We start from the raw sequence: 15,976 nt of genomic DNA on the forward strand, positions 1-15,976 counted from the left end.
CACGCTCCAGACGCGCAGGCTCAGTCGTTGTGGCTCACGGGCCTAGTTGCTCCGCGGCATGTGGGATCTTCCCAGACCAGGGCTCGAACCCGCGTCCCCTGCATTGGCAGGCAGACTCTCAACCACTGTGCCACCAGGGAAGCCCTGTACCACATCTTCTTTACCCATTCATCTGTCGATGGGCATTTAGGTTGCTTCCATGACCTGGCTATTGTAAATAGTGCTGCAATGAACATTGGGGTGCATGTGTCTTTTTGAATTATGTTTTTCTCTGGGTATATGTCCAGTAGTGGGGTTGCTGGGTCATATGGTAATTCTATTTTTAGTTTTTTAAGGACCCTCCATAGTGTTCACCATAGTGGCTGTATCAATTGACATTCCCACCAATGGAGCAAGAGGGTTCCCTTTTCTCCACACCCTCTCCAGCATTTGTTGTTTGTAGATTTTCTGATGATGCCCATTCTAAACAGTGTGAGGTAATACCTCATTGTAGTTTTCATTTGCATTTCTCTAATAATTAGTGATGTTGAGCAGCTTTTCATGTGCCTCTTGGTCTCTATGTCTTCTTTGGAGAAATGTCTATTTAGATCTTCTGCCCATTTTTTGATTGGGTTGTTTGTTTTTTTAATATTGAGCTTCATGAGAGCTGTTTATATATTTTGGAGATTAATACTTTGTTGATTCGTTTGCAAATATTTTCGCCCATTCTGAGGGTTGTCTTTTCATCTTGATTGTAGTTTCCTTTGCTGTGCAAAAGCTTTTAAGTTTCATTAGATCTCATTTGTTTATTTTTGTTTATATTTCCATTACTCTAGGAGGTGGGTCAAGAAAGATCTTGCTGTGATTTATGTCAAAGAGTGTTCTTCCTATGTTTTCCTCTAAGAGTTTTATAGTGTCAGATCTTACATTTAGGTCTCTAATCAATTTTGAGTTTATTTTTGTGTATGGTGTTAGGGAGTGTTCTAATTTCATTCTTTTACATGTGGCTGTCCAGTTTTACCAGCACCACTTACTGAAGAGACTGTCTTTTCTCCATTGTATATCCTTGCCTCCTTTGTCATAGATTAGTTGACCGTAGGTGCATGAGTTTATCTCTGGGCTTTCAATCCTGTTCCACTGATCTATATTTCTGTTTTTGTGCCAATACCATATTGTCTTGATTACTGTAGCTTTGTAGTATAGCCTGAAATCAAGGAGTCTGATTCCTCCAGCTCTGCTTTTTTCCCTCAAGATTGTTTTAGCTATTCAGGGTCTCCATACAAATTTTAAGATTTTTTGTTCTAGTTCTGTAAAAAATGCCTTTGGTTATTTTATAGGGATTGCATTGAATCTGTAGATTGCTTTGAGTAGTATAGTCATTTTCACAATATTGATTCTTTCAATCCAAGAACATGGTATATCTCTCCATCTGTTTGTGTCATCTCTGATTTCTTTCATCAGTGTCTTATAGTTTTCTGAGTACAGGTCTTTTACCTTCTTAGGTAGGTTTATTCCTAGATATTTTATTCTTTTTGCTGCAGTGGAGAATGGGATGGTTTCCTTAATTTCTCTTTCTGATCTTTCGCTATTAGTGTATAGGAATGCACGAGATTTCTGAGCATTAATTTTGTATCCTCAACTTTACCAAATTCATTGATTAACTCTAGTAGTTTTCTGGTGGCATCTTTAGGATTTTCTATGTATAGTATCATGTCATCTGCAAACAGTGACAGTTTTACTTCTTCTTTTCCAATTTGTATTCCTTTTATTTGTTTTTCTTCTCTTATTGCCATGGCTAGGACTTGCAAAACTATGTTGAATAATAGTGACAAGAGTGGGCATCCTTGTCTGGTTTCTGATCTTAGAGGAAATGCTTTCAGTTTTTCACCATTGAGTATGATGTTTGCTCTTGTTTTGTTGTATATGGCCTTTATTATGTTGAGGTAGGTTCCCTCTATGCCCACTTTCTGGAGAGCTTTTATCATAAATGGGTGTTGAATTTTGTCAAAACTTCTTCTGCATCTATTGAGATGATCATATGGTTTTTATTCTTCAATTTGTTAATATGGTTTATCACATTAATTGATTTGCACATATTGAAGAATCCTTGCATCCCTGGCATAAATCGCACTTGATCATGGTGTATGATCCTTTTAATGTGACGTTGGATTCTGTTTGCTACTATTTTGTTGAAGATTTTTGCATCTATATTCATCAGTGATATTGGTCTGTAATTTTCTTTTTTTGTAGTATCTTTGTCTGGTTTTGGTATCAGGGTTATGTTGGCCTCATAGATGAGTTTGGGAGTGTTCCTTCCTCGGCAATTTTTTGGAAGAGTTTGAGAAGGTTGGGTGTTAGCTCTTCTTTAAATGTTTGATAGAATTCAGCTGTGAAGCCATCTGGTCCTGGACTTTTGTTTGCTGGAAGATTGTTAATCACAGTTTCAATTTCATTACTTGTGATTGGTCTGTTGATGTTTTCTATTTTTTCCTGGTTCAGTCTTGGAAGGTTATACCTTTCTAAGAATTTGTCCGTTTCTTCCAGGTTGCCCATTTTATTGGTATAGAGTTGCTTGTAGTAGCCTCTTATGATGCTTTGTATTTCTGTGGTGTCCACTGTCACTTCTCCTTTTTCATTTCTAATTTTATTGATTTGAGTCCTCTCCCTCTTTTTCTTGATGAGTCTGGCTAAAGGTTTATCAATTTTGTTTATCTTCTCAAAGAACCAGCTTTTAGTTTTATTGATCTTTGCTATTGTTTTCTTTGTTTCTATTTCATTTATTTCTGCTCTGACCTGTATGATTTCTTTCCTTCTACTAACTTTGGATTTTGTTTGTTCTTCTTTCTCTCGTTCCTTTAGGTGTAAGGTTAGATTGTTTATTTGAGGTAGGATTGTATTGCTATAAACTTCCCTCTTAGAACTGCTTTTGCTGCATCCCATAGGTTTTGAATCATCGTGTTTTCATTGTCATTCATATTTTTTGATTTCTTCACTGATCTCTTGGTTATTTAGTAACATATTGTTTAACTTCCGTGTGTTTGTGTTTTTTATGTTTTTTTCCCTGTAATTGATTTCTAATCTTATAGCCTGTGGTTGGTTAAGATGCTTGATATGATTTCAATTTCCTTAAATTTACCAAGGCTTGATGTGTGACCCAAGATGTGATCTATCCTGGAGAATGTTCCATGTGCACTTGAGAAGAAAGTGTAATCTGTTGTGTTTTGATGCAATGTCCTATAAATATCATTTAAATCTATCTGGTCTGTTGTGTCATTTAAAGCTTGTGTTTCCTTATTAATTTTCTGTCTGGATGATCTGTCCATTGGTGTAAGTGAGGTGTTAAAGTCCCCAACTATTATTGTGTTATGTTGATTTCCTCTTTTATAGCTGTTAGCAGTTGCCTTATGTATTGAGGTGCTCCTATGTTGGGTGCATATATATTTATAATTATTATATCTTCTTCTTGGTTTGATCCCTTGATCATTATGTAGTGTCCTTCCTTGTCTCTTGTAACATTCTTTATTTTAAAGTCTACTTTATCTGATATGAGTATTGCTACTGCAGCTTTCTTTTGATTTCCATTTGCATGGAATATCTTTTTCCATCCTCTCACTTTCAGTCTGTATGTGTCCCTAGGTCTGAAGTGGGTCTCTTGTAGACAGCATATATATGGGTCTTTTTTTTTGGATCCATTCAGCGAGCCTGTGTCTTTTGGTTGGAGCATTTAATCCACTCACGTTTAAGGTAATTATCGTTATGTATGTTCCTATAGCCATTTTCTTAATTGGGATATCTTCAACCCTAATTTTCTTTTGCCATGTAAGATAACATATTCACAGGTTCCAGTGATTAGGACGTGGACATCTTTGGGGACCCATATTATGCCTACCTCACCATCATAACATGACTACTAGCAGAAATCACTCTGCTACTTAAGCTCTTGTAAGATTGAATAAAAATACGATCCTACAACACGTGGACATTCTAATGTACTCCCCAAGATTCCCTGCAAATTCTTGTAGAACTTATATTTTTATGGTTATCCCTAGTGCTGACCTATATTCCTACTGAAATACTTCTTAGTCCAACTCTTTCTGTTTCTATTTTGTACCATGCCAGATAAAATGGGAAATGTGATTTCTGGAATTAGGTGTGGGAGTGCAGGGGATAAAAATATCAATCTCACAAAGCTTATGGGTACAGGAGACTTTACCGAAGATCTGGTAAAATGGAGGAGAAGCTGGCATAGTGGTGGCAATTATCCAGCCAATACCAAATATTTTTAAATTGAACATCCCTAGTCTTAAAAATTCTTTCATTCACTTCATCTCCAGGGCTTTTTACCATTGGCAGTGTCATCCTACAAAGGCTTCTTGACTTTTGGATATCTGCTAGGGCTTTTCCCTTCTTCTCATTCCTTCTTCCTTTTTCAATCGAAAAAAAAGAAAAGAGAGAAGGAAAGCCTTCTTACCTCTCTGCCCCTCACCCCCCTCCTCTTTCTCTCTCTCTTTTGTTTTTTTCTGTTTTTTCTTATACACCTTGTTCTGAGGCTACTTGTTTTGTACCCAAATTAGAAAATATTGGTAAAGTGATTCTTAGGTATTATAGTCAAGTTTTAAACATATATTATGGAATCTCCTATCCCACTTGAGTAAGTTATAGATTTTTGCAGTTCGAACAGTCTCCAATTCTGAGTTAATTTCCTGCTGGTCTAATAATCTTCATAAGTTGAACTGTTGTTGATCAAGGTCAGTATAATAATTGTAGTAGATCTTCTGCTGGAAATATTTAAGATGAAGGATAATTTCACTTTTACTCCTGTATGGAGTGCTAGACACTATATTTACCTTTATGTTTAATTGACTTATTGTACTGTCTGTGTTCTTCAGTAATGGAACAAAAATTGCATCTTTTTAAAGCACTTCATGTTACAAAAATACAAATGCAATTTAAAAATGACATTAAATAATTGATGTACAGAAAGCATTGTTTTGAAGAAAGTTTTATCCTTGTAAAAATTTCTCCTTAATGAAATATTTACATTGTTTGAATATAACTTCCATGTCAAGAAATGTAGCTAATGAAAATTAAGTAGAAAAAATTCAGAGTAATTATTATTCAAAATGTTATGGTGAATTCATATGTAATACAAAGTATTTAAATTCATCACTGGATTGCATTCTAACTATAAATAACACCCATATATTGTGAACGGCAGTGGGTTAATTGGGAGAAGTGTAAATGATCACAGCCTTACATATTGCCTCAGCAGGTCATATAATCCCTTTCAATAACTCACCGTTAATACTCATTTCTATTTTTAAGAAACTATAAGATATTTCTGTTGTTTGATATTCCCAGGGAATTCTATCATGTTATTGAATCTTGATGAGAATTTCGGGAATATCATTATGGTAAAAGAATCACATAGTATTAAAGTTTCAGCACGAACAATACTCCCAGTACTTCATGAGAATCAGCCGTCTCAATAGTTTTCCACAGAACTAGACCTGAGTGAGATTGTCCTGGATAATAGTGAGAAATTGGAAGTTTGTCTTTGCCATCCAACTTTCTCTTTTCCTCAGGACCCTTGGTGACCTGGTGTCCCTGAGCTTGTGCAGAGGTGTCCCATATTGCCGAATCACCACAGTTCCAATTCCTTTACCAGAGGTGCTTGAGCCATACCTCCAGGGTTACCTGTAAATCAAACTTCTACTCTTTCAAAGTGTTGTCATATCTACAGTATAAATAAAATTTAGGCAAGCCCAATTGATTTGCTTTCAGTATTCTTAAAAACTAATTTGGCCAAGATACAAATCGGTTTGGTGAATTCCTGAAGCACTGACCCTTTTTTCCAGTCACATGTTCTGTTCTAAAGACTGAGAAAAATAGAGCCAGTCACTATACTCTGTTACCAAAAACTAAAACGTCACTTATGGGTACAAATAAAAATGGGATTATGATATTGTTTATACACTTTTACAGCAATTGAAAGAAAACAGGGAGACTGAAGCTAATATGTATTGGACAGTTAGCATGTGTGATACCACATCTATCTTATGATAGACACTATTTGGATTAGGAAGATAAAAGCTTGTCTGGTCAAGTAATTGGCCCAAGGATGGACCACAGCATTTTGCAAGGTTTGAAGCTGGCCCCAGAGAAGCCTACAGCTTTTACTTTTCCCACACTCCCACTCTGCCTCTGTTATTCAGGGACATTTTCAAATATTGAAAAAAAAAAGAATAAATGAGTAGAATATGGTTTGTTTTACTTTAAAATTAGCAATGATGACTTTAAACTGACAAGAACTGAGTATTTTTGCTATTATGAATGTTTTCTTTTCTCAGACAAGCAGGGTCATTCTAGTTCACTGCCTTGAGCATCAGACCAGGTGTTTAAATAAATGTAAGTCAATTTAAATGTTTTAAATATTCTTAATATTCTTTGTTTTTGCATTTTATTTTTGCATTTGGCCGCTTTGAGGATCTAGAAAATGGTATGGACACTCCTGAGAAAAATGCTCAGTTACCTAAAATACTGTGTTTAGAAATCTCCTAAAGCCTGTCTTTATACCCAAGTTTGAAAATCTCTGAACGAGAGGACTGCGGTAAGGGAGTGATCTAAATAATATTGCAAGCATTTGTTAACAATTTAAAAAAAAATCATGAATTAATTTCACAGAAAATAAAAAGTTTAAAAATTAGAATGAATTGTTGAGAACTGTACATTCCTCATAGAACTACACATTGCAGGAGGCTTTAAGTAGTTATAAATGATGACAAGAAAAGATTTAATGTAATTATTATACTGCTTAAGGACAGATATACACTTTTTTTAGTAAAAAAAAGTACAGTACATTTGCATTAGAAATTTTATCATGCTGAATTAAGCAGATGTATGTGAAATCTCCATAGGTAAATTGTCCATTTTTAATTCTTTGTGAAAGCTGTATTTGCACTATACAACAATTTTATTTCTAGTTTCTTGTTTATTTCTTACTTCTTTGCTGCAATGTCTGGTTAATGCTTAAGTCCCACTAGACTTCATCTTCTGCTGATGCTAGGCAGCCCCTCTACTTCAAGAATAAGAGAGAATAATAGGAAAACAACAAATATGCTTCATTTGTCAGCATTCACTGGTCTTTATTAATCCTCTGGGCCACACTCTTTGTCTCCATTGTTAACTGTGCTATTTTCTTAAATGTGTGAAAACAATCTTTAATCAAAATTATGCCAAGTCATCTCTGGGAACAAACCTACACATTTGGAAGAGGATAACAAGCTGGACATCGGGTGCTATTTAAGTTTGAACAGTGGTTAAAGAAAAATGAACAAATTTGTTCAAGGACAGCAGTGAAAACTCTAGGGAAATTGCTTACTGCTCTTGGCATTAGCAATGTTTAAAACCAGTGGTGCCTTGAGTCCATAGACCATATTGACTAAGGAGCATTAAAATTCCAAACAGTCAGCCCTGGGCATGCTTGGAAGGACTCAGGACCTTTCTTCAACAGGGTAAGATATGGAGAGTATAAATATTTTTAATGGACTAAACTTGAGGTCCCTGGTCTTAGTAATATCAGCCAACAACTAAATACCTTCATAGGTATATGTCAGAATTGTTATTCCCTATGCATTTTTATTCAGTTTTATCACAAGAAAGAATTGATAAAGAACTAATAAGTTAGCTAGTGACTCTCTATTGAAATGCCTAAATAAGATTTATTCAACTCATCTGTTAATGTTCAGGGTTTTTTCTAAACAAAATCTGCATTTCCCAAATTATAAATGAACAATGCCTAAATTTTCTAAAGAAATCGAAACCATACTTTCATTATCAAATTGCCTACTAACTCAGGGATACAAAGTCTTTGTATTTGAGAGAAGAAGGAGTGTAGAACTTTCAGGATGCTTTGAATTTACTCAATGAATTCTTTACAAGTAGAATATGTATTTGAAAAAAATCAGAATCATTTTAATTTGAAACTATATTTAGTTAATAATATAGTTAATTTTATCTCTCATATTAATCTTGGCATAAGGTTTATTCAGCCAATTTGAAATTATATCTGTAAGTTTCATTTCTCAGAGATTTGCTTTAAAAGAAAATCAGGATTTTCAGAGATCAATGATACATTGTTTTTCTGATGTCATTTTTAATGAAGTAACCCCCCTCCCCTGCAACTGGTCTGGCATGTAAGGAGTTTGGAGGTTGCTACTCTGTCCTAACAAGAGCAAGTAAAAAGCTGAAGAAACTAAAAAAGCTACAACCTTTAGATTCATAACAAAAATGAGGTCACAGGGGAAACTGTTGTCCCCAAAGCTGGACGAATTGACAGGTAAACACAGAGAATTGTATCAATAACTTCCTAGATCAGAACCCACAAGCTGAAATCTCCATGGGAATCAGTCCTAGGGTAGGAAAATCTGAACAGTAATTGACAAATTGCTGGAGGTTCATTGTGGACAACTCTGAGAGAACTTCCCCAAATTAATGTCAGAGACCAAACCACAGGTCCAGGAAGCTCAGCGAACACCAAAGAGGATACATGCCAAAAAGCCACACCTAGGCATACCCTTTACAAACCATAGAAAATCAAAAAAAAAAAAAAAATTCTTAAAGAAGCCAGAGGAAATAAACATCTCACCTAGAGAGGACAGAAGGTAAGAATTATATCTGACTTTCCTCAAAAACCATGCAAACAAGAAGAAAGGAGTGATATATTTAAAGTTTGAGAGAAAACAACTCACCAACCTAGAATTCTGTACCCTGAGAAATTATCCTTTAAAAGTGAAGGAGAAATAATGACTTTCCCAGACAACCAAAACTGAGGAAATTTGTTGCCAGTAATCTGTCTTGAAAGAAGTGTTAAAAGGAGTTCTTTAGAAAGAAGGAAAATGATATAGGTCAGAAATTCAAATCTACATAATGAAAGGAAGAAAATCAGAGAAGAAGTAAGTGAAGGCAAATCAAACTTTTATTTTTCTTATTTTTAATTTCCCTAACAGATAATAGTTTGTTCAAAATAATAATAGCAACAATGTGTTTGATTATGTACATATATTATGTACATATGTATGCTTATCTATGCTTACATATGCTTATGTACACTTATATATAAGTGAAATGAATGACAGCAATAATACAAGGGACAAGAGAGAGGAGTTAGGATTATTTTGTTATTATAAGGTACTCACACTACCCATGAATTGTTATAGTGTTATTTGAAAGTGGACTTGGAGTACTTGTAAATGTGTATTCCAAACTCTAGGGAAACCACTAAAAAAACTGAAAGTGAAAAAACAGTACAACAGACATGCTAAGAGTGGATAGAAAATAGAATCACATAAAATGCTCAATTAAAACCACAAAAGGCAGAAAAAGAGTAGAAGACAAAAATAAGAACAAAGAACAAGGGCAACAAATAGAAAACAGTAACAAATATGATAGATATTAATCCAAATATATCAATAATCACTTTGAATATCAATGGTCTAAATTCACCAATTAAAAGACAGAGTGAATCAAAAAGTGAGACCCAACTCTATGTTGTCTACAAGAACCCACATTAAATGTAAAAAGACACATATAAAAGTAGATGAATGGAGAAGATACACCATGCTAACACTAATCAAAAAAGAAAGGAGTAGCTATATTAATTTCAGGTTTAGTAGATTTCAGATCAAGAAAATGATCAGAAATAAAGAGGGGCATTACATAATGACAAAGTGTTCAATACTCCAAGAAGACATAATAATTCTTGATGTGTATATGCCTAACAACAGAGCCAAAACATGTAAGGCATGATAGAACCTAAAGGAGAAATAGTTGAATCCACTATTTTAATTGAAGACTTCAACAGCTCTCTATCAGAAAAGGACAGATTCAGCAGGCAGAAAATCAGTAAACACACAGTTGAACTCAATAACACCATCAATCAACTGGATATAATGAATATCTATACACTATTCATTCAACAACAGCTGAATACACATTTTTTTCAAGCTCGTATGGAACATTTACCAAGATAAACCATATTCTGGGTCATAAAACACACCTTAACAAATTTAAAAGAATAAAAGTCATAAAGTCTGATCTCATACCACAACTAAATTAAACTAGAACTCAGTAACAGAAAGACAGCTGGAAAATCCCAAGATACTTGGAGATTAAACAACACACTTCTAAATAACACTTGAGGCAAACAAGTAATCTCAAGTGAAATTAAAAGATATTTTGAATTAAATAAATATGAAAATATCAATTATCAAAATTTGTGACATGCAGTGAAAGCAGTACTTAGAGGAAAATTTATAGCATTGAATGTATTTTTTAAGAAAAGAACAAAGATCTAAAATTGATCATTTAAGATTTTACTTAAGGAAACTAAAAAAAGAAGAGCAAAATCCAAAGTAAGCAGAAGAAAAGAGATAATAAAAAGTAGAACAGAAATCAATGAACTTTTAAAAAAGAAGTTAATAGAGAAAATAAACAAAATTAAAAGCTGGTTCTTTGAAAAGATTAATAAAATTGATAAGCCTCTACCTAGACATAACTAGGAAAAAAAAGGAAAGGACGAAAATAAATATTATCAGAAATGAAAGAGGAGACATTACTGTAGATCCCATGGACATTAAAAGGGCAGTAAATGAATACTATGAACAACTCTATGTCCATAAATTTGATAACCTAGATGAAATGAACCATTTCCTTGAAAGACACAGTCTTCCAAAACTCACACAAGAAGAAATAGACAATCTGAATAAGCCTGTATCTATTTAAAAAATTGAATTAGTAATTAATAACATTTCAAAAAAGAAAACACCAGGCCCAGATGGATTTACTGGTGAATTCTAACAAACACTTAAGGAAGAAATTACACCAATTCTCTATATTCTCTTCCAGAAGATAGAAGCTAAGGGAATACTTCCTAACTCAGATTGGCAATTTCTTACAAAACTAGACACTCTTCCCATATGATCCAGTAATCATGCTCCTTGGTATTTACCCAAATGAATTGAAAACTTGTGTCCACACAAAAAGTTGCACACAGGTATTTATAACAGCTTTATTCATAATTGCCAAAACTTAGAAGCAACCAGGATGTCCTTCAATAAGTGAATGGATAAATAAACTATGGCACACACTGTGGAATATTACTCAGTGCTAAAAAAAAGAAATGAGCTATCAAGTCATGAAAAGACATGGAGGAAACAAATATATATTACTAACCGAAAGAAGCCAATCTGAAAAGGCTACATACTGTTTTATTCCAATATATGACATTCTGAGGAAGCAAAACTGGAGCAAGTAAAGGGGTCAGTGTTTCTAAGCATTAGGGAAGAATGCTAATGGGGGATGAGTAGGTGGAGTACAGAAGAATTTAGGGCAGTGAAACTATTCCGTATGGTACTATAATCTATAAATTATGGCATAATTTGTGGATTGTGGATACAAGACATAATTTGCCCAAATCTATAGAATATACAACACCAAGAGTGAACTGTAACGTAAACTACGAACTTTGGATGATGATGTGTTGATGTAGGTTTACTGGTTGTAACAAATGTCCCGCTCGGGTGGAGGAGGTTGATAATGAGGGAGGCTATGCACGTATGGGGGCAGGGGGTATTCAGAAAATCTCTGTACCTTTCACTCAATTTGGCTGTGAATCTAAAACTGTGCTAAAAAATAAAGTCTGTTTAAAAAGCCCCATATTTTCTAACTATAAATGACATTAATATAGAAGTTTTCTAGAACATGTTTTAAGTGGGCATATATATTTCATACTACTTTCAAATTAACTTATGAAGTAACTTCAAACTCCTTCATAAAAGGAAAAATATTGAAATTTTCCAATGGACACCTGATTTTTTTAGCTTTCTGAACCTAAGTGCATATAAAAATATAAAAATGTTTTATAAGCTTCTCAACTAAAAAAATATTAACATTCACATGAAATACCCTACAATGAAAGTGATCATATCTTTTGAGTTACTTTGGTAACTTAGTTGCTTCATATTATATTGAATTTTAACCTATAAAACAAAAGCAAAGCAGAAATTGAAGTAGGCAAAATAGGGAGATAGAGAAAAATATCCAGGTCTTAGTGATCTAATCTGCTAGAGAAGAATTCAGAGTATTTTCCTTTATTGTTGCTCATTTTCTTTATAGGATATAGTGACACATAATGGCCCTAAACACAAAAGTTTTTAAAATGAAAAAAGAGGCAGTTGCTTATCAATTTTGGTCTTATTTTTTGAACACCTATCTTACTTTTTAAAAAGTAAGTCTTTATGAGCTTACAAAGAAGCAGAGTTTTATAATCAAAAGATTTGTTCAATCATACAATCATACAAAAGCGTCTTAAAATTAATTAATGATATAACCTCAATTAAATTAATTCAGAAATTAATTAAATCTATCTCATATTATTATCTATTCTATAGTATATTTTTATATAGAATATATAATATTTTATTATCATTATTTGTGCATGTATCTTTACTCTTTTCCTAAACTATAAACTCCTTCAGTTGGTATGATCTTTCCTATTTATCTATTTATTTGTTTGTTTGTTTATATTTTTTTAGGCATAGTACTTTTAAAAATTATTATTTATTTACTTTATTGAGGTATAGTTGATTTCCAGTATTATAGTAGTTATATTAGGTGTACAACATAGTGATTGAAAAATTTTATACAATATACTCTCCAGAGTTTGGTTTTTAATGTTTACTGAATAAATGTGTGAATAAAACTCTTAAGAATTTATACATTTCACTTATTCAGATTATAAGTGAGACGGAGTTGTGTAGGTGAATATATGACCTTTGCCCAGTTTATTTAATAAAATTTTTTTCTTAATGTCTAACATTCTTTTAATATTTATTAAGCACCTAATGTATGTCAGACACTATTCTGGATACTGGAGATATATCAGAAAATAAAACAGCCAAAACCACCAGCCCACATGGAGCCTCCACTCTTGTGGACAGAGAAAAACAAAAAATAAATAAGTAAATTGAATAGTGTGTTAAGAATTAATGAGCTTATTTATGGAGAAAATAAGTAGGGAAATGGGAGAGGGAGTACCAGGCTTTGGGGTTTGCAGTTTCAAATAGTTGAGCCAGGGAAGGGCTTTCTGAGAAGGAGACATTTCAACAAAGACTTCCAGAGAGTGAGAGTGAGCCACGTGAATATCTGGGAGGAGAGCATTCCAGTCTGAGGGACAAGAAGTGCAAAGGTCCTGAGACAGGAGTGTGCCTGGAGTCTTCCCAGAACAGCAAGAGGGCAGTTGTAGCTGGAGTGAGTCAGCAAGTATGAGAGTAGCAGATGAAGTCAGAGAGATCATGAAAAGTTGGATCATGTAAGGTCTTGAAAGTCATTGTAAGAATTTTGACTTTTACTCTGAATGTGATGGGAGGTATTGGAGGATTTGAGCCAAGAAATGGCATAATCTGACCTACATCTTAAATAGGATCACTGTGCTGTAATGTTGAGGATAGACTGCAGAGGCACAAAGTGGAAGCAGGGAGACCAGTTAGGCAAGAGATGATGGTGACTAGGACTAGGGCAGTAGCAGAGATGGTAATGAGAAGTGGTCGGTATGTGGATATACATTGAATTAAAGCCAATATTTGTTTTTTTGATGGAAAGGAATCAAGGATAATAGCAAAGTTTTGAACTGAGCAAACAGAAGGATTGAGTTGCTATTGAGAGGGAAGTCTGATGAGGGAGCAGGTTTGTGTAGATTAGAAACTTATTTTGGAAAAGTTAAGTTGGAGAAGCCAGCTAAACATCTAAGAGGTGAAATCAGGTAGGGAGTTGGGTCTACGAGTCATGAGGTTAGCAGGGTGGTCTTGATTAGAGACGTGAATTTGAGAGTCATCAGTGTGCAGACGGTGTTTATAGTCCTGGGATGGAGGAGGACACCCAGAGAATGAGTGTAGTTGGAAAAGATGAGGGGTTCAATAACTGTGATTAAAATATTTGAAAAATGGGGAAAAAAGGAAAAGAAAAGGAGGCTGAGTGGCTATGAGATAGGAAAACCAGGAGAGTGTGATGTCCTGGAGTGAAATTAAGAAAGTATTTCAAGACAGATGGAAGATACAGTCTTGTTGTGTTAAATGTTGCTGACAAGTCAAGTGAGATGCAACTTGACAGTGACCCTTGGATTTATAGATGTGGAGGGGGAGTGACCTCCACAGAAGTGGGGCTAAAGGGGTGAGGTGGAGGGGAAAGAGCTTGATCGTGTATAAAAGAGAGAGTGGGAAGAGACTGTAAACTTTTGAGCAGTTTTACTCTCAAAGAAATGAGAGAATAGAGTGATAGTTGGAGAGCCCTGTAATCAAAAGTATGTGTGTGTGTCTGTTTTAAGAAAGTGAGAAAGAAGCATATTTGTGTGTCGGAATGATACAAAAGAATGCTTGTCAGGAGAAAGACTTGCTGGAGCAAAGTTATTGAGAGACACCTAGGATTAGGGTCCAACGTACAGGTGGAGGGATCGAGTACATTCCACCTGCCACGCTGGGAACTTTCCCAGGAACCCTGTCTAGGAAATGCTGCTCTAACAGTTTTACAAAAGAGAAAACTGAGACTCAGAAAATTTAAGTAATTTGTAAATGTAGTACAGCTAGTAGAAGGCAGAGCTGAATTTCAAGTTGTGTTCTGCTGTAAATCTAGTGCTCTTTCCACTTTCTCACAGCTGGAGAGCCATTAAAATGGCAACTTTAATATGGTATTTAATGTTGTGCACATGACTGGAGAAGAAGTAGAGGAAATGTGCTGAGGTACATACTGCTTACTAATTATCTAGGGCTCAATTTGTACAGTATTCCGTGTTCTCTATATTTTTCTTATTACGCTTTAGCCTCCCAAACACATTCTCCCCTACACAAGGGGGATGAGGATGATTGGACAGAAGCATGATCTAAAAAAAAGATTTACTGTGGGAAGAGTTCCAAATCATAGTGGTTTTTTTTACCTAATGTGTTCTCTAATATAAAAGATACATTTGAAAATGCATTCTATTTTGACTATATGTTAAGCTTCATAAGTCCTGCAGAAGTAAAAGAAATGATATAAAACATGATATTCTTGCAGAAAGATTTTAATGAGAGCAATGTTAGGACCTTACTCCCTGGGCCACTAAGTTTGTTGTGATCCTTGTACATTATTGATTTTTAACCCGTGTCAACAATCTTTTCAGAGTTTGGTCATTGGTCAGATTATCTCCCGGTGAGAGGATAGGAGTGAATCCGCATAAACTCAGTCCTACAATTGTCAAAGAGGTCAAAGGGAGGGACCTATAGTTGGCTGAGTAGTAGCTCCTTTCCATACACAAAGGACATACTGGACAAAAGCCAGCACAGCAGTGCTTGAATGGCCTCATCCCTTGGAGATAAATTAGGGCTAGGAGTGATGGAGTATTATTTTATTAGTTAACTTTAGTTAACAAATTTAATGAATATATTCTATATACTTAGCTCTCCTCCACTGAAGAGGTATCAGTGCACAAAACTGCTTAAAAAATCTCTGCTTTTTGTGATGGTTACAATCTAATGGGGGAAGATAGATAATAAGCAATAAGGATAATTGACAAGTAAATTTTACGGTATGTCACAAGCTAGTAAGTGCTATGGAAAAAAATACATCAGGGTAAGGGAGATTGAAAATGGGGGGAATTATAGTAGTTATAAATCTTGTCTTTGATGCTAACACTCCAAATAAGGACATGAATATTCTTAAAGCAGAGAATGACTTCCAAATCAGCAGAAAGAATTCTCTTATGTCTTACATATAGTGTTTACTGCTTTTAGTCTAAAGGCAGTAGTACTGAATTCTGAGGCACAGCAGTGGTGTGGGAATTGGATGAACTTAACTGTCACCCTTTGAAATCCTTGTTTCTGACAGGTCAGATATTTCAAAATCTCTTGTTAAGAACATTTTGAGCATGTTCCTTTCTTGGGGACATTTTCATCTTTAACAATAACCA

This window comes from Balaenoptera ricei, chromosome 9, assembly GCF_028023285.1.
Source record: "Balaenoptera ricei isolate mBalRic1 chromosome 9, mBalRic1.hap2, whole genome shotgun sequence".
In the NCBI taxonomy this organism is placed as follows: domain Eukaryota; kingdom Metazoa; phylum Chordata; class Mammalia; order Artiodactyla; family Balaenopteridae; genus Balaenoptera; species Balaenoptera ricei.